This window comes from Typopeltis vanoorti, chromosome 7, assembly GCF_054136105.1.
Source record: "Typopeltis vanoorti isolate ZY-2024b chromosome 7, IOZ_Tvanoo_1.0, whole genome shotgun sequence".
Lineage (NCBI taxonomy): Eukaryota > Metazoa > Arthropoda > Arachnida > Uropygi > Thelyphonidae > Typopeltis > Typopeltis vanoorti.
This window is the reverse complement of record NC_143555.1, coordinates 46,674,804-46,690,420: the sequence shown is the minus strand read 5'-3', so window position 1 is coordinate 46,690,420 and position 15,617 is coordinate 46,674,804.

The window sequence follows — 15,617 nt, the reverse complement described above, 5'->3', positions numbered from 1 at the left end:
TTACTCATTCTTAAACATAAGAACATTTTAATCATAATAATGAAAAAAAAAAAAAGCGCAGTGAAATAATCCAACCAACACCAAGAAATTCTTCGAACATTATTAAAATTTCCAGTCGAACGAGTCCGGTAGGTTTTGGTGTCATTTACACTACAGGTAGTGGCAATGCACGTGGCACAGCTACGAAGCAATAAAACTCTAATCTCCTGTCAACGCGGATGTTTTCGTAACCCACAGCTGCCCAGATTGGCAGTCGTGTTTTTAATTGAACTTCCGTACATTTCGAACGCCTCTTAATCGATTCGGAGCCCGTAAGGAACTTTCAAACCCGTCCGTACGTGTGCGAGTGCAGTTAAATGGGTAAATTATTGGGCAAAACGCTTGCACGTGTGCCCGATCGTTTCGCATTGGAGTCCGTACGGGGAGAACATAAAAATTACAGAAACATCTGTTGCCCACATCATAGCGAGGCTGGAGATTGCCAATTCTCGTCACTACAGCATTTATGGGTTTTCCGAGTGTGTTTAAGACCAAGTCAGAAGTTAGCCATATCAATCATCTTGGCTGACAGAGAACGTTCCGCTGTATTAAAATGCAACTGGACCGTGCTTAATGTGTGCATATTCACTTACGACTCGCCTAAAATGGATCACAAACAGAAGCCAAGCCAACAAATAGCATAAATCTGTAGGGTAGTTCGCTTTATGCAAAACGTCCCTAGGAGGCAAGGGACTCAAAACAAGAAGGTCGATGTTTCTGCTTTATATAAACTAATTTCCATAAAGCATACAGTTTGGCACTTTTCTAAAAGCGTCAAACTCTGTATTACGCTTCTTTCTTTTAAAGGCAAACTGACTCAAACTTTTAGCAGCCGTTATTGCAATTTTAATATCACTGATCCAAGCTGTTTGCCATGCAAGATCCATCGAGGCAATTATAGCGCTTTTTCAAGTATTGTTATCTAAACACAGCCTTTTATTGTTTAGACTCATTGTCGCTAGAGAACAAGCTCAAACATTGTTCAGACTAGTATTGATGTCTACACAGTCAACTCTGGGCATAGATACCTCCAAATTTCTACCACAACGACGGGAAAATGTTCGAGTGACAATACTATACAAATGGCCAAATAAACATTTAGCCATTTGTTTAGACATTGCAAACAAACAATGAATTACAGTGTTTAAATCTCCCATTAAGAACTGGAAAGCGCTTTAGTTTCGATCCAGCGAAATTAAGCAATTAAATTTTTGTTGTTTTCGAAACTTACCAACAATATTTTAACTTGTCATTTCTAGAGAGTGCGAAAGTATTATGTTAGCGTCAGCAATTTGTTACATCTGTTTGGAAAACGGCTAAGCAGCATCTGTACATCGACGTACTCAGCATTTTCGGAATGCTCGAGACGAGTAAATGAATGAATGATTGATTACAACACTCAGAAGTTACTCGAAATGTACTATTTCGTGGTGCTGGATACATTTGAAAGGGCATAACATAGCATTTCTGTAATGACTGCTAAAGATTAATTACAAGGAAAGTTAAGCAAAGCAAAGTTATGACAATTAACACAGTAATTGTTTTATTCCAAAGAAGAATGTAGCGAATTACCTATTAAAATACAATCACTTATTTCTTTAGCAAAATAAAAAGAGCTTAGGGCCATCAAAACTACAATAATGACCGATTATCCTTTCAATATGTTAAATACCGAGTTATTCAGAGAATGCAAAAACCTGAAATAAGAAATACCACATCGGACTCATTTTCAAAGTTTTGATGCGAACTGTGTGTGTCATCTTTAGAGGGGAGAAAAAAGTTTCCACGAAACCCTTAATACATCTCGCTGCATTTCCCCCTCGCAATACAATGGCAGCGTAAATAATTAATTTTGATCTTTAATAAAAACATTTTAATGAATCCAATTTCTAAACTGTATGTCTCTTAAGGTTTCTGATTTGCCGCTCTTAGTCTATTTATAGCTATATTAACAGCGCGGTCGAACCAGCAAAGAGGTGCAGCATTAGTCTAAACTAGCACATCAATTGCGACATGCTAGTCGGTACACTGCTACCATTAAATATACATGTAAAACACCCTCTTCTCCCCGTACATCATACAGCATCCGTGTTGCTCTGCAAGGAAGGCTGTTAGCTCGGAGTTTACATCTGTTTGTTGGCACTACAGAAAATGCATTTGGCTAGGAAAACCCGCTTTATAATAATTACCACAAACATTGAAACATTCGATGCGAAAATGAATTCCATAGAGCTCCTAAATGTAAATAGCAGATGTAAAAGGTATTGTTAACAAAGATGAAGTTTTGGAACCATTAAGTGCTAACTATCGTTAGACACGACCAACTTCTATGACATCGAAGCCTCTAATCTAACAAAGTCAAGTGCATGCAACCGACAAAATAAAATGGAGTCTAACATCAAGTCACTGTTATTAGGAGCTGTCTATGAACTCGCTTAGTAGGTAACGGCAATGCCTTTTAATTGGAAATGCCTGGGTTAGTATCCCACCAAACACGTTTTTCCCCCTTTCAAATGAAGATGAATTAGCTGGTGTCATACGAAGGTTACTCCTTTAAGATCAGGTTTTTCATCTCCAAAAGCAAGCAAACCGGTCGGAAGAACACACGCAATGCACTGATCGCCTCATATTCTTCGGCCGTAATTCCAAACAACATGTCTGTCATGTTGACGATATACAAAGTGTGCGATAAACTCTGGAAACATAGGAGAAAATGTTGATTTTTGGACAATATGTTTGGGAATTGTTTAAAAAACAAGTTTTTTTAAACAATTTATTTACTTTACTTCCAGAGCATAACGTAAGGCATCCAGAAAGAAAGCCAATTAGCTTGCATGCAAGCTCTCCCGCTAATTTAAACAAAGAAACATAACATGTAGCAGAGAAAGCTCTGTCGGTTGGGCCTCGCACTGCTGAAGAGATGGTATTATGCTATCGCAAACCCCAAAAACTTTATTCGGCATATGAGCCTTGAAATAGGAGCCAAAAAGCTGCATCAAGTATGCTTTTCGTGCTGAAGAAGCAATACTTTCATCTTCACACATTCCGAGGAAGCAAAATGTACATGACAGAGGATGATCCGAATCAGAGGGTGGAAATGTGCAATGCACTTCGCAAGTAGTTTCCTAACCGATGAATAGGAAAGAGAGGAATAACTGATGGTCCTCGAAACCTCCTAACCTAAAGCCTCTCGATTTTAGGGACTTTGCTAAGGAAAAAGTTCATTCTGTCAAAATCCAACACTTGAAGCATCTGCAAACTGCTATCACCCACCGCGATGTTAATCCCGATATGCTCCATCGAATACGGAGAAAGATGGCACTTCATCCGCAAAGGCATCTGAGGGAAAACACCTTGAGCGTATTATTGAAAATCTAACTAACATTTTGTTTAAAAATAAAATTTATCTTCGCGTTTCCAGACTTTCCGGACACGTTGTAGATTAAGAGGCAGAATGAAGAAAGCTAACGTCAGACGTTTAACTTAAGAGTTGCTTCGTCTATCAATCAAACGAAGGAATCATCTAAACTGAATAATTTCACGAAATATTCAATTTTCCGAATGGACCAAACTGCACGTAAAATGCAAATGTCAAGTGGGTCTAAGAAAGAAATGCTGAAGCGATCCGAGTAATACGTGGACGAATAGAAGCGGTATTGCCGAACATTCCGAATGAGGGCCTGTACGAGACGCTCCGAATGAGATTGCTCAGGAGCACCTGAGCCTTTCGTTCGTTTAGAATGTTGAAGTAGTACAAAAAAGCGACATCTTAATGCTGAAATCTGTTTCTAAATAATTTGTAGAATTCAATTTGGCGGAGAAACAGACGGCGCGTACATAAAAAAAAAAGAATAAATAATAAAACAAACGCAAGCAATTCTGTCATAAATTTTGTCTCGGAACAGTTCTGGTTTCTTTAATCATAGCCATCTAGAGTGCTGCAAGAAAGGCAGACGACATTTTCAACGAACGCATTTCACGCGACTTCTCCTCTCGAGGAACTAATTTAAAACGCAGATGTTTTTTCTTTCTTTCTTTCTCGTGTAGCTTTCTTGATGTAGGAAATCAGAGTTGCAGTGTAACTGGAGGTCTGATGATTTTCTCTCTGTCTTTTGCCTAATGACAACCACGTGAAACGAGGCGCGCGCGCGCCCATGTAATCAAAAGGAGTCTCACTGCGACTGTCAGAAGAAAAAGAATGAAAGGAGTGCACTTCTAGATGACGTCCTCTGTCATTAATCATTCAACTAGCCATAAATTAGTATGTACCTCTGTACTGCACGAACAGAAAACTAATTGATCTTTGTAGTCCTAAACTATGCTCGGAAATTAGGGAAGTTCCCATTGGTTATATTCGAAAGTCGACGTAACTTAGAAACTATTTAAATCTATTGGTCTGTATATTCCTGCCATTGGATAAGTTCATTCTCAAAATAGCTGAAAAGCCTAGTTTATTCATGGCCTTATTTGTTCGCAGCGTTAATTACGGTCATACAAGCACACTGATTTTATTTATTTTACTTTTTTCAGGGTGTGGTCAACAAGGTGTGATCTCGAAGTTTTCAGTCTCATCTGTAATCCAGAGACATGATCGTGCAATTACAATTACATTATGTATAATTCAATCTTATATTGTTGACTGATTGTATTACCTTATAGGGATTGCTTTCGTCTGCTTCTTTTTACTGATGATTGCACATTTGCGCGTATCAACTTTATAAGAGAAAGTTGACACGTGAGAAACTTGCAAAATAAACGAGGACATTTATGAAATGTTTAAAATTTGCTTTTGGCGATGAATGTTTGTATTCTGGAAGCGGTGTTTTTGTATCGCCAAAACCCACAAAGGCCAGACAAATTCCCTCTAAGTCATGTGATTTTTTTTTCCCCCCAACTAAGTAGAAGCATTCAAGAACAATGAAATTCAATTGTTATTATATTTTTCTTAGGAAGCATTAGTGAACTGTTTTAATAATATTTTACTATTATTTATTTTACTAACTAATGGATGGGCAACACCGCATAATTGAGGGATTGAAACATCCTCGCGATGCATTTTTTTCTCGGAAATGGAAATCGACTTCTATACCGTGAAAATTCGGGGTCCAGTTTACTTTGAAGTCAATGGCATAGAATATGGAAAATGTTAATCATCTTCGCAGCCACCCTAATCCCGTAGTGAACAAAACTCATCTAGCAGAGGACAAACATTTTCAGAAGCACAACAAAAAAAAAAAAAGCGAGAGAGCGACCAATGAAATATGATCTAGTGATTAGGTTTTTATATGCGCTAAGCTGTCAGTTTCTCGACACATGACATCACAACATTCTAATTTTTTTTTATGTATAATTACGTTTAAGTAGGTTTACGATAAAATAATTTGAGAGTTCAACATCTGAAAGTCATCGCCATCAGTACAGTCCCGTTTGAATGAAAACTGCAAAACGGGATTTATAAATGGACGAAACTGAATCGCTTGCAGACTGCAATAGACTCGGTCGTTCTTCTGCAGAAGTGGAGCTCAAACCCTGAATCAGATTCGATCAACGTTTAATTTGTATGCAAATTTACATATGCAAGAGGCCAAAATATGAATAACCGGATAATGTTTAAGCGAATCGTATCAATTCGCAAAGATCCATTTTAAGATCAAACCTGCACAAAAAAAAAACGGGTGAGATGGACACAAATCGAAAATTTAAATTCAACCATCTAAATAAATAGTTTCAATGCATCTATAAGAGATGCGAATTGCAAACTCCGTTAAAAAACTTTGTTCAGTTACCGCAATGCATCCACAAAACTTTTATTTGATTTGTATTCCGCTAACGTTATATTTTGTAATTTATCCGAGGTCCACTAAAAGCAGGAGATGGTCCGTTAAACCCATCGGATCATCCCACTAAATGCTGCAAGCAGACCCTTCGCGTGATAGCTGAATCCCACTGGCCATACAACTCCATCTACAAAATTGCTCTACGCTTCCTCTATTATTCAAATGGCTAAAATAAAATTGGTGTTAGTTCTACACCTTGCTCTGTAGCGTGTTGCAGATACAAATACTCGCTTCTTTGCCGGTTTTTTTTCCTGTTTCAATTCCGCGGAATGTCTTCTAAGCATGCCAACGCTCACTAAATGTGAAAACATAGGGGAGGGGGGGGGGCTGATAAAAAAAAGTATAGCAGTGCGTGTTTCAAACGTTCCTAGACATATAAATGAGTTGTGTGGCGAAGTAAATTTCTTACATTAACGTACCCCTCGTATGCAGGCCATTCTTATAACATCTCTGGACATGATGGATGGGATTACGTGCGATGAGCTGTTTTATAGTACAAAACTTTGCCCACTTCTTGCACATCTCTGTCTGTGTTTGTCTATTTTCTCCCTTTGTGTGTGTGTGTTACATTATAGAATAATCTCGAAAATGAATGCGAGTGAGCAAGGGAAGTGGTCTGATTGACGGATTATATTCATTTCTTGCTGCTAAAGTGATTTATAGTAGCTCGCAAGCAATGTTCAGAGAAAAAGCAGACATTATGTGGGAGTTGAAACCTGAAAGTATGCGGACAGGTGATGGATCGATTACAAGTGGCAGACGCGACTGTTTCTTGATCGATGACTTCACACTCCAATTCGCACAAAGGTGCTAAAGATATTCGGAGAAAGAATAACTCATCTCGCAGTACGGCGAGGATTCTCCATCACCAGGACGCATTATATCATTATTTCCAGCCCTTGCTTTCTTCGGAACAAGTGCTTTTAATCACTCGCGTAGCGCGGAATGTTTGTTTTGCAAAACTATTTCCGCGTTGTGTATTACTGAACTTTATAATTTGGAATTGCCTGCAAGCTGGATTTGCAATGGATATCGAACAAACTGTGGAATGTTGTTGCCGTGGAAACAAGGTGGGTTAGAATCCTACCAAACATGGATGTTTTTTCTCATTGCTTTACAAGCACCCTTAAGCACAATGTCTGTTCATTGTCTGTATTCTGCTCTGCGAAAAAAAAAAACCTGCGTTTCAGTAGGGAAAATCTTTCCACTGCCGTATTTGACTGGAAAACTCGTCTTCAGATGAAAATAAATAAAATTATAAACGTTCTTCGCTTCCTAGACGGGATTCGATCCCACGTATTTCCAATCGACCGATTTACGGAGGCTGTATATTCCTGCCTATGATGGGGATCGAGGAGATCAAGTGCTCGTGGAACCATAACATTTAATACAGAACCAGTATTAAATGTTATGATCACAGACAAATCTTCATAGGACGTTAAAGATTTCATATAGTAACACTTATTTATATTTTCATTCCTTTTCTTTCGAGCAATAAAAATTTAAGTCTACTAGCAGAGCGTGGGATCCTCATTATCAGAGAACGGGAAGTCTTTGATATGCGCTGCGATAATGATTCTCTATAAGTACCGTGAGTATTGGATTATGAGATTAAATTTAATGTAAAATTGAAGTCAATATTATGTAAATAATTTATGCTTAATTAATTTTAGATAACTCGGGGTATTCGCTTACTGCCTGTCGATATCTTAGTTCCGGCCAGCTTCTTCCTGCTACAGTAAAAGTCAATACTTAAGTCAATAACAGGCGCTATTAAGTGCTTGATACCGACGTGCAGTACTATACTATATGGATCTATATAAAAATGCTAAAGCTTATTTTCAATGTAAACTGTGCTGTACTGTATTTTGCATTATTTTTGTGGAGTATATCTTGACTCCTGAATATAACTTTCGCAAACGTTCACCTAATGGACAGTTACAGCATTTTTATTGTGACTTTAGTAGGAAGAGCCAAAAGCAACCTTCATTTCACTATTCATTAACGCAACAAACCCTATGAGCAAGAAAAGCACTCATGATGACGTCAAATTAATAGTCCAGGAAGGGGGGGGGGGGAAGAGAGAGAATTAGTGAGAGTTTAAAAATAAACCCAATGTAACAAGGTACAGAAAATAATAAATGACGTAAAACGTCCTTTGTCTGTTATCGTCACACTAAAATTAATCTTTTAGTGTGAAGTAACAAAAAAAAAAACGACATTTCACTTACCCCCCCCCCTCTACTAAAGATATTCTACTTTTCGACAATGTGAAAATATGCATACGTTGTTTGGGCATGCCGTAGGATTGAAACGTGTTAGTGACGTTATTGGTGTTTTTTTCTGGGGGGGGGGGATTCTATTACGAAACACGTATTGTAAATGGGGAACAACCACATTGAAAACGTCATCTGTGCGTTGTGGTTAGCAGTACCAATGATTCCAGCCACGTTTAATTATGGTCATTGGATTACTCTAATAAACATTTTCATTTGGTTATTTACTCAAATTTATTACCGTGAGCATGAATATTCCAAAAATGGTCACACTGAAACAATGAGGGCTATGGAGACAAGGTACCCGTCTGTTCAGTGGGAATGTTCTCCCCCACGTTTGTCGGGAGTAAAATCTGAGTGGCTGATTCACTTCAAATGTCAAAATTATCTCTTTTAAACGGATTCGAATGCAGGAGTTTTTAAACAAATCGTTCGCGTGGTTTTTCTTACAACTGCGCTGATCTTATGCATGGGTGACTAAGTGGGATTAGTAAGTGAAAAAATATTTCGAATCCCAAATGACAGAAAGCGTGACACTTGCTTTGCTGAACACGATTTTTTTTTTTTTTTTTTTGTATTTTCAAAATCAAAGTAGCCACGTTTAATATTAATTCAACGCTGTGCAGAACCTATTATATACTTTAATTCATACGCAAGGAGACAAATAAATAAAAATTATTTTCAGTCCGACCTATTTATTTATATTTCATGTAAGATCATGTGTGTACAATATTATGGACATGTTTTATTCGAATATATATTAATATGAAAATAATAAATTTGTCCGAACAGAAAAAATGTATCATACTTAAATTGCAGACTCGTTGCATTTTCTAATCCAACCTTCTCTTTGGAACTTAAAACACAAATTTCAGGAATAAGAAATTCAAGAATCACCTGTTACACTCATTCAAATGCAAAACGTTCGCGAATGAATTCACAAAACTCGAGTTCCTTGCGCGACCTCTATTGTTCAGTAAAATAAATCTGAATATGAACTGAGCATATTCTTGCGATTCGAATTTCTGCGCGTGCGCATTTATGAGCGGTGCATGATTTCGAGAATGATTATAAAACTGCGTGGAAGAAAGAAGTTCGTTTTTTTTTTTTTTTTTTGTTCTTATAATTCACGGTAATTAATTGTAATGAAAAAAAATAGCGATCAAAGAATTTTTCCTATCGGTAAACGAGCGAAGTCCTTCTTTATTTTTTATTTTTTTATAAGTAAGAGGAGCAAAAAACAAAAGAATTTCTAACAAAGCGAGCATCGTTGTGCTAGATATTTGTATTTTGTCCAGCTCTCCGGTAATGACTATTTTCTGGTTTCGTCTTCCACGCTCGTCTTTCATTTCATTCCCACTTCAGCCTCTCGTGACTGCCGATGTTTTTTAATATGTTCGATGTTCGGACAGAAAGCGTCATTAAGGGAAAAGGCGGAGAGCTCTCCGGTATCTCGGCTGGATGTTGACAACTGATGGGTCACGTTCACGGAACTTGGCATCGCTGACAAATGACCCTTGGTTGAGGCCGAAAAAAACGGTAAGGAAGTCAAAATGTCAATCGGCACGCACGAGTGACACTTAGCCAGAAGACAACGGGAGAGCGAAAATATTTCATGTCGGAAACCTTTTGAGCCACGTCATATTGTCTTGTGCGTCATTAAATTATAGCATTTCCCTTGATAACACGATTCTCTAGTACTTTAATACTCCTTTCTGCCTTCCTAACTTAATACTGCGATGGTCTGCTTGAGAAACGTCATCCACCAATATGGCTGCTAGTATAGGAACTGATTTGTGACATCGACTGTAATATCGTTGTGCAAATAGTGGTGATGAAGTCTGCTTATTTCCAGATTCCGTTACGCAGCGTGTGTTATGTTAGTTGGCAAGGAGCCATTTCGTCAATGCGGGAAAATTTCTGATTGGAATGAAAGAGCCTCGTCCTATATGCGATTATTTAAGGTTTGAAACATGTTCGTGCACAAACATCTTTTTTTGTGTGTGTGCATGAGTGCATTTCATGTTCAAGCGCATCAAAAAAAATAACTGAGTAAGAAAAGGCTAAATATACAATATCATGGCATGCCATTTTACATTTACAGCGACATAATCAACAGAGAGAGAGAGAGAAAGGGAGACAAAACTTCTTTTAGGCACGATATTCCAGAGCTTGTCGCATTCAATGGAGTGGACATACAATGTATCACGAGAGCCTAGTTGACTGCGTGGATTGCGTCTCTTCAACTTAAGCGATACTAATTCGAATCCCGCTGCGAGCGTGGATGTTTGTGAATGTTTTTACATAGCAGGTGAATTTTATCTCCCGGGTGAGATCACTGCCCGGCTTATTGGAAGAGTGAAGTAGTTGAAAAAAAAAAAGTTTTTTTTTTGACTTTCCAACCTGTAGTCATTACACACAATTCTAATACTAATCTACTATGGGTTTATTTTCTTCCGTGGAAAGGACCGTCATAAGAAATAAGGTTACTAGTTGTTTTTTTTTATCATAATCCTACTCGTGATAGGTTGTAAACCTGACGGCTACCCACAATCTTAATATAGTACGTTAAAATTGTGGGTTAGTGACTCCGTAGCTCAGTCGGTATAGACGAAGCCCCTTGGTCGGAAAGACCTGGGTTCGATTCCCGTCCTAAGACGTGAGGAACCTTTATCTGGTCTCTTTCGACTAATGATGAGTTAGCGTTCAGACTCATAGCTTTCTGAGACGAGGGCCGAGGGGTTACAAAATCCGCAACCAGAGGGCGCTATATGGTGTACCGAATGTAGATGTGGTAATTTTTCTGAGTGTGTAAGAAGGAGAAAAGAGACACAAACATAAATAACGCCTTTCTATTCACTTCTGTTATGCATTCATCGAGCTCTACTGTTCAACGTGCCGTCCTTCAGGGTATGCATCCTTAACACAGTGCGTTCAAACGGCAGAGCGCGGCTAGCCGAACTGATATTGCGAACGTGCTGCGTTATGATGTCTTTTAGCGATGGCAAGTTATCAGAATAATCCCGATAAACCCTGTCTTTGAGAAATCCCCAGAGCCAGAAGTCATAGGGAGTCAGATCAAGTGAACGAAGCAGCCATGCAGAGGGAAAAGCACGGCTGGTCACTCTGGCTTCCGTGAAATGTTCTCTAAGAACCTCCTGTACGGATCGACTGATGTTTGTGGAGGGGGTTTCCCATCCTGTATGAAAATGACTAAATCCATGCAGAGACGCTGCTGTAGCACAACAAAAGTGTTTATCATATCGCGATACCACTCGGCAGTAACTGAGCAGGTCACAGGACCCGACGGGCGAATGTCCTCGAAGAAGAATGGTCAATGATAAACAAAACTTCACCAAACAATAACTTTGGGTGAATGCAAAGGAATTTGTTGGATTGCATGCGGGTTTTGAGCAGCCCATACCCACCCAATGGCGGGATAACGCAGCTCCGTTATCTTGAATGGATAGAAATGCAAAATCTTCCGTTGTGTAAGACACACATCCGCGTGTCTTGATGCAGCACGTGCACTGCAGGAACCAACGCTGTTATTCGTGTTATGCGTGGTCTTCATTCACAACACTCAATGAAGTAGCAACTTCATTCACGGTTGTGAACTGATTGATTCCGACTTCTGCCAGGTCGTAACTCTCAACGATCCCGTTTCTTCAAAATGGGTAATCGTTCGTCGTAGTGCACACGGAGACAGCACCTCGTCGACATTTGTTTAGGCAACGAAATTCGCGGAGTGCATCAACAGCTTTGCAATTGTTTAGGTAGTGCAGCTTCACGAGCAAAACATCGCTCGTTACTGAAACCAAATGCAAGCACCAAAATTTTGTTTTTATTTTGTTATCACGTGCACTTTATTTTTTACATATAAAACGCTTGTTCTCAATTCTCAAATAGAATTAATAGTACAGCACGCAGTATTTAACCCTTTTCTATTTAAAATGGACACTGAAAAATTAAACGTATCTAAATACCTTTCTAAATTCGTATCTAAATCTAAACGTGATTTTTCAAAGTGCCTCCCTCCCTTTTGGGTGTTGGACAATCATTATCCGTCCTTTGTGTGTGTGTAAGCGAATGATATGAACACACATTCAACTGTTCTTAGTTTTGCAAATCCTGTACGGTGAACAAAGCAAAAAACCAAGAAAATCTGCTACAAGCGTAAAGGTCATTCCGTGCCATCCTACTACGGACAGTAGTGTAACAAACCGCACCAATAATTTTGTTGCTACTTTTAACAAAAGCTTTAAACCAATCAGAAAGGTGGTTCGAAAGGACTCTTCCGAACCAAACCGTGGATTGTGTTAACATTACAAGACCGAATAAGAGAAGTTCGACTCGCAAAATTTTTTATTTGTGTTTACATGCGGGTAAACGTTTGTTTATTGGCGTTCACAAATCGCAATATTTGGCAACCTGACAACACCGCAGCAGAAACTGTTTGAAAGTAATGTCTTGGGGTATCAAGACGAAACCTCGCCTGATCAAAATTGGATTTCTTTTCCCGCAAAATTTAAGAAGAAAAACACCGAAATATCCATTTTCAACATTTCTGTATTTCCCCCATAAATCATAACAAATTGAAAGGTTCAAGAATGCATTTTTGCTGCTTTGAAACGACCGTATCGTATTATAAGGGTTGTTTAGAAAGAATAAGGTTACGGCACAAAAAAAAAAAAAAAAAACGAGACTTACAGGCTTTGGAGTTTACTCTCTACATAGCACTCCTCCCACCCCGAGGCAACATTGTCGGCGCGTTTCTCCACTGTGTGAAATATTTACTGAATCCTTATTTCCAATTAGATTTGAAAAATGATAAAATTTAATTGCAATTGGGATCCAGAAATGGATTTGATTTATCTGTCAACCAAATTCGCCATCAAATACGTGGCCTTTCTTTCTTTCCTTTTTTAAAAACAAGCCTCCTTCAAGGCGCTCTGCAAGTTTGTCCACAGTTCTTATATGGGATGCGAACCCACGACCGTTCCGATGAAGAAGCACTCGCTTTTACCGACTGAGCTACCGAAGCAAACACGTTCTTCGGATATAAAAATGACAATCAACAAAATCTGGTAAATATGGCGACTCCTGCTATAGTTATGGTATAGGAAGGAAGGAAGGAAAATAATTAAATTTAAATATTTCTCAGCATAATCTCGTAACCAAACATTTGGTTTAAGAAGACTGCAGAAAGAAATAGAGCGAAACTGGAATATTCCAGTGGACAGTCGTGATATTATCAATCTGAAAACGATCATCCAGTGATCAATTTTACTGACAAACCGTCATGAGATGGAGGGGGGGGGGAGGGGGCATGGCCATTGAGTGAAGATGAACAGTACAGTAGGGAAAAGACACTGTTTTCGGGACGATATCGAGAACGGGAATTTACATTATTTAATAGTGGAAATATCGGTGATGCTATTTGAGTTGCTTTGGGTCGAGACGAAAGCAACTCAAGCTATGGGGCCAGCGGATTATCGCTGTTAACCGCATGTATTCTTCTTTTTCTGGCCAGGATGGTTTTTCAGACTGCTGCTTCCACATGAGACCAGAAAAATCACATTCAATGAAAATTCGTCATCAAAGTTCCTCGCGTCCTGGACGGATCAAAAACCATCGTCGTTTTCGGCCGATCGACGGAGGTTCGTAACGTTAATAAAAACGTCCCAGATACCTTTGAACCTTTACTTGCTCCTAACAAGACGATTAAGTATTAAATGCACACTCTAAAGCGAAGAGATGAGATATGAAAAATAAACATGGTCTCGTGTTGTGAACATTTCGCTTACAGCGATGAACAGAAAGTGCTCCTCGACACGCGAACAGTTGACGACAGTGACGCATTTTTGACAAAAAGTCCTAACACTATGACAACTTTTTCTCATTCACTGCTTAAAACAAATACACCATCGATAATGGATTTGTTCGTGAGTTACCCCCCCCCCCCCGGGGGGGGACGAACGAAACGTGAAGGGACAAAGGGCCATATCGTTATTACTAATTCAGTTGTTATTGAACTTGAAGCAGTTACTTAGCTTGTGTAATACGCAAGCGATGGTGCGTTCAGTTATTTTTAAAACTAAACGACGCTGGAAATGAACAATAAAATTTCGGCGCTGTTTAAATGCACGCTCAATGCAAAGGACGCGCATAAACATAAGCCGAAGGATATTAGAACACATTCTTTAAAGCCGTTTTATAGGACTTTCAACACTTAACTGAGTAAAAAGAAACTTTGTGTCTTATCACCGGCAGTGCTGTCACACATTAACAGCAGCTGACGGCAAAGAATGATTGCTACTCGAAGATGGTATTCGACAACAAAGTGTCGGGTGGTCCAAAGTTCGATGCAGAAAACTCTCGCTACTAACACACAGTTACGAGAAAGGAAAGTATTGAGAAATACAAATATCGCCAAACCCCCCACCCTCCTTCTATAATGACGCATAATAATCCTTATTATTAATCGCCAGTACACTTTTCCTTCGCATTCGACGGCAGCCGTCCGCCAGCATGTACACATGCCTCGCGCCCGTAAACATCCTCATACTCATTAGCGTCGACTACTGTTGGTGGCGGTAATGTGAAGAGCCTTGTTACTGAGGGGGGGGGGGGAGTATTCGTGTTGTATTCCTTGCGAAATAATCCTGTTCAAAAGCGATTCCATTTTAATAGGTGGAACGATCATCTCAGGCATAAAACTCTAGAAATGTCTCGTGAAAATAATGGCAAATAAGCTCAAAAGTACGCCATTGCATCAGGATGGTTATGACCATACAGCGGCAACTAAGGTCATGTGTCACTGTGAAGTCCTTGAGGGTTGATATTTCTCCGATGAGTGTCTGTCTTTTTTCTTGAAAGAATATTCCACCTTTGTTTGAGACCAACTAACTCAGCCTTAAATACACCTAAAAAGTTTCTAAATGTTCTTGATGGAATTCAAGGTTGCATTGTTCCAAACTCATCCTATGACGTAGCTAAGGTGTCCACTGCATTCTGATACACTCTGGTACGAAGATATCAATTAATTATGTTGCAAACAAAAATGGTAGATAATGCGGAAGAAACTCATAATCAAAACATTAATTACATCAAACTTAAAAAAAAAAAAAAAAAAACAACTCCAAGTACGCTACCTGGTGACTATAAAAGTTATCACATAGTACAGCAGGGTGTTATCTCGGCCTCCGCCGTAATGCTCTATAATAATAACGGCCAAGCGGAGTGCATAAAGCCAGAGAGGTCGCTATTGAGGATATCAAGGAATGCTTCCGGAGCGCGAGGTATGCCCACCAGAGAACAAGTACCGTTATGTGTGCTTAGAAACAAGGCCGATGATTAATACCGAGGGCTATTAGGTGTGCTCGTGATATGGATGTTGAGGAAAGTGTGCTGTCTCGGAAAACCGCACTTCTAATAATATATGATCGTTAGAGGATGGAAACCT